General features: G+C 36.4%; 1 long non-coding RNA gene across 1 annotated transcript; it reads left to right on the top strand.

Moving 5' to 3' along the window:
- Window positions 1-2,967: 2,967 nt before the first annotated feature.
- On the top strand, window positions 2,968-4,704 carry LOC107854722. The gene is made up of 2 exons (XR_001670085.2): window positions 2,968-3,432; window positions 4,444-4,704. It is a non-coding gene; the product is annotated as an uncharacterized LOC107854722 (long non-coding RNA).
- The last annotated feature ends 1,573 nt before the right edge of the window (window positions 4,705-6,277 follow it).

Below are 6,277 nucleotides of genomic sequence, written 5' to 3'. Positions count from 1 at the left end.
TCTGTACCCAGTTCAGATCTAGTAGTATTCAAGTGTTCAGTTCTGACCTTTGTAGTAATCAAGTACTCTATTCAAAGATCAGTGTCATTCAGTCAGATAATGAGGTTCAGTAGTATTCCATCAGATATGGAACCAAGTGAATTCAGCTTAACTCAGTTAGACCATTCGAGAAACATGATCAGTATCAGATTCATCTTAGTTTGTGTTCAGTTAAGAATCAGTTCAGAGTCTTTCAGTTGGGAGTAGGAGCTAGCACCGAGCAAGGAAAGAGATGGCGGCTCCCGATCAGAGAGGCAGAGTCATTAGGAGCAATCCCTGAACTCCAGAACTGCGTAGCCAGCGCAGGATGCAGAAGTCACCCATCAGGAAAGGCTGGTCACCCGTCAGATAGGCTTGACTATTATATGCCTTTGGTTTAACTTCCTGCGAGGGTCACCCTTCAGATAGGCTTGACCAGAGAGGTCTTTACCCGTGGTACAGTATTGACACCCTTCCAGCTGGGGTTACAGGTTGGACCCCACCAGTTGAGATTCAGGGCATGTCGGTTAAGTGACTACTTTCCATGTGGAAGAAGTAAAGTTTGATAATAATTTGGTACCTAACACCAAACCCATATCTATACCTCAATATCTTATGGCACCTTGAGTTCAGAGAGATAAAGGAACATTGTTGTGACTTACTGAAAAAGGCTTTATAAAAACTAATTGTGAACAGATACTTTTTTGTGGAAAAAAAAGGGGAAAGAAGAAAGGCATGAGACATGAGTATACATTGGTTGCTAAAGGTTGAACTATGCAATAGGTTACTATTACCTCATAAAGGCGATTTATGTGATTAGTTACAAAGAGACTTCCAATTTTTTTTTTCCGAATATTGACTTTTGGCTGGTTATCATAATCTTAGGATCTGATATAAATATTTCTGAGATAGCTTTTAGAACACGATGAATGCATGATAAGTTCCTTATGCTATCTTCGGGATGACCAATGCACCACTTGCTTTCATGGACTTGAGGAATGTGATTTTCAATACTTGTCTTGAATGATTTGCACCGGTGTTTTGGATTATATTCGAGTATATCCTCGTTCCTGGGAGAACATAAGGAGCACCTCAAGGTTATATTTCAAATTAAACGACAAGAATATCAACCTTAGGCCAAGTTCTTCACGTATGGGTTTTAACTAGATTCAGTGACATTTCCCAAGCGTAATGTATCTGGATGATAGTATTGTAGCATTACGATGGATACTATGAAGACGGGAAAAAAAATCCAAAGTTTTGTGGATGAAGAAATATAAGTAGAGGTTACAAAAGCTCGAGACTATTAACGACCATACCTGTGTAGAATTTTTGTTAGAATCTGGAGTATTCATAGTACTTCGTGATGCCTTATAAGGGTGGAATTAGGGTATGTTCGCACATAGAAGGTGATTTAATAGCTTATTCGAGAAAACTAGGTAAGCAGGAGTAGAACCAGTCCACTCAACAACAACAAACAACAACAAACCCAGTGTATTCCCACCTAGTGGGGTCTGGGGGGTAAGATGTACGCAGTCCATACCTCTACCTCTAAAGAAGTAGAAAGGCTGTTTCCGATAGACCCCCGCTCATAATTTGAAAATGATTACAATCAAACTTGTGATGAAGATTTTGAGGCATTGCATATACGATGAAACATGTGATATTTTACCGACCACAAGTGAACTAAATAGAGCTTTTCAACTAAGATATATAATATTCAGCAAGGTTGTGGATAGAACCACTCAAAACTATGATTGTACAGTATTATATCATATCCAGAGGATGCATTGAGACGAAAATTTATGAGTAGTTTGACACATATAATTAGTACAATCTGGCTAAAGGTGTGCAGTGACTCAAGAACACAGTTATCAAGTTCAATGAAGATAAGTTATAGAAACTGTTGTCTTATTTGCGAGCCAAAACCTCATTGGTGTAGTCCAATAAGGAAACTTCATATAAAGATGGATGAGTGTTTATGCTGGAAAAAAAATATTTACTCAAATAACATTATAAGACTCCAAAGGTTCCAGTGACTATAATGTTCGATAGAAGATCACTGTATACTTCTCGATCTTGAAAAATCTTTTCAAGAAGCCTCGAGTACAAGAGAAATTCTTGGTACTGCATTTTTATCTGCAACCATAGGGGAAATTTGAGTTGACAATACAAATCTTAAAGGTCATGTTCAGAGCCTGCAATTTTTATTTTGGAGGTAATAAAAATACTTAACCTACTCTAAGTTGAATTTGCTGGCAACAAAAACTTTCAGTCAAGCATTAGAATGGATCCAAGTAAAGCTTATATACCAAGGGATATCGTTCAACCACCGAATAGTCGAAACGGCAAGGCTAAGGTATTGTGCCCTAAGTTGTTCCAAGGGACTATTGATACGGTCCACCTAACCAGGCAAATGTAGCTTATAAGTTAAGCAAATTGGAAGAATTATATTGACAAGAGGAGAAGAAATTTGGTGTTCACAGTTGGGGATAAAGGTTTTTCTACGAGTCTCTCCTATGAAGGGTGTGATGCGATTCGGAAAAAAAGGTAAATTAAGCCCGAGGGATGTAGGACCTTATACTGAGCGTATAGGAGGAGTGGCATATCGTGTGGCACTCCCCCCGAGATGTCTTTCATCCATCCAGTGTTTCATGTCTCAATGCTAATGAAATGTATATCAAATTCTTCTCGCGTGCTCTAAGCACTGACCTTACAACTTGAGGAGAACTTAACCTATGAGGAGGAACCAGTGGCTATCATTGATCGACAAGTAAGAAGGTTACGTTCAAAAGAGTTTGTGTACGTGAAAGTCTTATGGAAGAACCATATCATTGAAAAAGCTACGTGGGAGTCAGAAAAGGATATGAGACTTTATTTCAGTCTTCAGGTATGCACTTATTTTAAATTCGGGGACCGAATTTCTTAAGATGGGGAGAATGTAATACCCAAATTTTAATTAGTGAGTAATTATAATTACAAAAGGCTAAAAAAAAAAAAGAATTGTAAAGAAATAACAAAGAGTGGGGCGGCGCCATATCCCAATCCATTATGGAATGGAAACATTATTATATTTATATTGGAGGTTAAAGCCCACGCCTAATCCAATTTCTAAAAAGGAAAAGGAAAAAGTATAGAAAGCATGTGAGGCCATTTTTCTTAATTATTTTATATTGAGAATGTTAAAGAGTAGTAGATATATATATTAAGGGCCTTGCCTTAGCAACAGCCAGTGCTCTGCTAACTATACGAATCAGATCTAAAAAAAAAAAAAAGCAAGTTCGTCCTGTGTAAAAGAAAAAAAAAGGGGAAGCTTAAGGTTTGATCAAAAAAATTCTTTGGGGTTTAAGATTCGATCGAAGGGAGTCCTATCAATTGTTCGAGGTGACAAGTTGGTATTTCAAAAGTTGTACTGTGAGTAGTAATCTTACCACGATTTGCGTTTATTAAATTGCATATTTATACATATTTTTTATGAAACAATGAGTTATGATATACTTTGAAATTGTATGTGGGACAAGTCCTTTATTTGATATGATATTGAAACGGTTATTTAAGCTATGATTTTGATATGATATTGAAAAGGTTATTTGAGATATGATCTTGATATGATATTGAAAAAAAAGTTATTTGAGATATAATCTAGATATGATATTGAAAAAAAAGTTATTTGAGATATGATCTCGATATGATATTGAAATGGCTATTTGAGATATGATCTTGATATGATATTGAAATGGTTATTTAAGATATGATATTATTACGGTGAATATTTTCACTTACATGAGAAATAAGTATTTTTGACATGTGTTTTTACTCAAGTTTATATGTAACACGATTTGATATGAACTTTAAATGATATGTATTATTCTGAAAAATGCTTTCATATGAATATCCTATTGTTTACAAAGAATTTATAAATGGGAGTAAACCTTGATTTGAATCCTGTAGCTAACGGCGGGATCGTTAAGCCTAGTGCACCTTGTATTTTCTGATGAATGTTACAACCCTCGCTGGTGGGAAGGTAGAACTAGCATACTGATACTGATATGATTTGACTCCTTTATGAGGGGTCCACTGTTATGGGTTATTCTTAATGAATAAGAATGGCCACTAAGATGATATGATTTGACTCTTTTATGAGGGGTCCACTGTTATGGGTTATTCTTAATAAAGAAGAATGTCACACTAATTACATGATTCATTATTGGAAAACTCCCAAATATGTAATATTTGATATGATACGATATTTTTCGAAGTTTATTACTGAACTATTGGTTCACTTGGCTTACATAAAATAATTACTATTTTCTGAAAGAATAATTATTTCATGATGTTTTCTGACTTGTCCCCATTAAAACGGTTGTGGTTAAGTTTATTACTCACTGAGCTAGCATTTCACTCCTCGCTATTAATTTTTTTCAGAGAATGCAGGTGACAATGAGGATTGTGTTGGCTAGAGGATCCGAGTGGCATATTCCTGGTGAGCCCCGCAATTATTCGCGTGGGCTATAGTTTATTTATACGTTATGTTTTTTTTCTTGAAAACTCTTAGTTTGCTCCATAGTCATGTCTTTAGAGTTTCGAATCTTTCGTTATTATGGATTGTGGAATATTGAATTTTCTCTCATGTTTTGGAGATGGATTTCATGTTGTCATTTGATGGTTTTGGTGACTTGTTGATCATTGGGGTGGATTGTGTTGATGTTGTTGAAGTGTTAGTTGTGGTGCTATTGATTTCAGACAGAGAATTTTCTTGTTAGGCCCAAAAACAAAGGAAACTCTGTCCGATTTTCTATAGAATTCTGACGAGGCTTGCTTTGGAGTCCTAAACTCCTTAGCACCGGTCATGACCCTATTTTGGGTCATGACAGCTATTCTTTACCCCAGCGTATGCTATCTCGCATGTCAACAGTTATTAGATATTAATGATATCCTCAACGCCAGTGTATGCTATCTCGCATGTCATCAGATATTTAGATGCTGATGATATCCTCGACGCCATCATAAGCTATCTCGCGTGTCATCAGATATTTAATACGGTGATATCCTCAACGCCAGCATATGCGAGAAATGTCATCAGATATTTAATGTGGATGATATCCACGACGCCAGCACATGCTATCTCGCGTGTCATCAAATATTTAATGCGGATAATATCCTAGATGCCAGTGTGTGCTATCTCGCGTGTCATCAGATATTTAATACGAATGATATCCTCGACGCCAGCGTATGCTATCTCGCGTGTCAACAGATATTAAATATTGATGATATCCTTGATGCCAGTGTATGTTATCTCATGTGTCAACAGATATTAAATATTGATAATATCCTCAACGTCAGCGTATGCTATCTCGTGTATCAACAGATATTAAATATTGATGATATTTTCGACGTCAGCATATGCTATCTCGCATGTCAACAGATATTAAATGCTAATGATATCCTCGACGCCAGTGTATTCTATCTCGCGTGTCAACAGATATTAAATGCTAATGATATCCTCGATGCCAGCTTATGATATCTCGCGTGTCAACAGATATTAAATGTTGATGATATCCTTGACGCCAACGTATGCTATCTCGTGTGTCATCAGATATTTAATGCAATGTCCCTCTTGGCGATCAAAATGATATGCAATGGCCCTCTTGGCAATGGAATGAGATGGAATGGACCTTTTAGCAATGGAGATGGTTTTGCCTGAATCCGTTTGTCTGCGTTTTTGCTTTATATGTGTACCTATACTCAAGGTAGGCAGTCAGTAGACACAAAGTCGCTTTTGCTAGCGAATATTTTTTAGAACAATTTTAAATACAATATTTATAAAGAAGATAAGGCTCTTTTGTTTGTCCTTCATGATTTCAAGAAATAAGATAGACAATTCAAAAGGTCTTTGATAAATAGGTATTAACCCATCTTTGGGGCTACTCGAAAATACTATTCTTGGGCATTATATTCTCTGGTGTGGCTCCCAACTTGCTCAGATATTTTTGAAAAAGTCTCATTTTTGTGTATTGATCCCTGTATTCACAGAAAAATGATTAGTTTTGAGTGAAACTACTCCGTGTTGACCTCCTTCGCTTCTCAATTTGCTCTTCACCATCTTTTAGGTGCTCCGTCATGTTGATACCTCCACCCAGACTCCCTGTTCCAATAGACGCCTAGGAAATCACTCAGTAAAAGATTTGTATTAGATTTTTGAAAGTAGTCTTAATTTTTTAAAATAGTTTCAAAAGTTTCTGGAAAAGCTTTAGAAAAT

Source organism: Capsicum annuum, chromosome 9, assembly GCF_002878395.1.
Source record: "Capsicum annuum cultivar UCD-10X-F1 chromosome 9, UCD10Xv1.1, whole genome shotgun sequence".
In the NCBI taxonomy this organism is placed as follows: Eukaryota; Viridiplantae; Streptophyta; class Magnoliopsida; order Solanales; family Solanaceae; genus Capsicum; species Capsicum annuum.
This window is presented reverse-complemented; position numbering and strand designations above follow the sequence as displayed.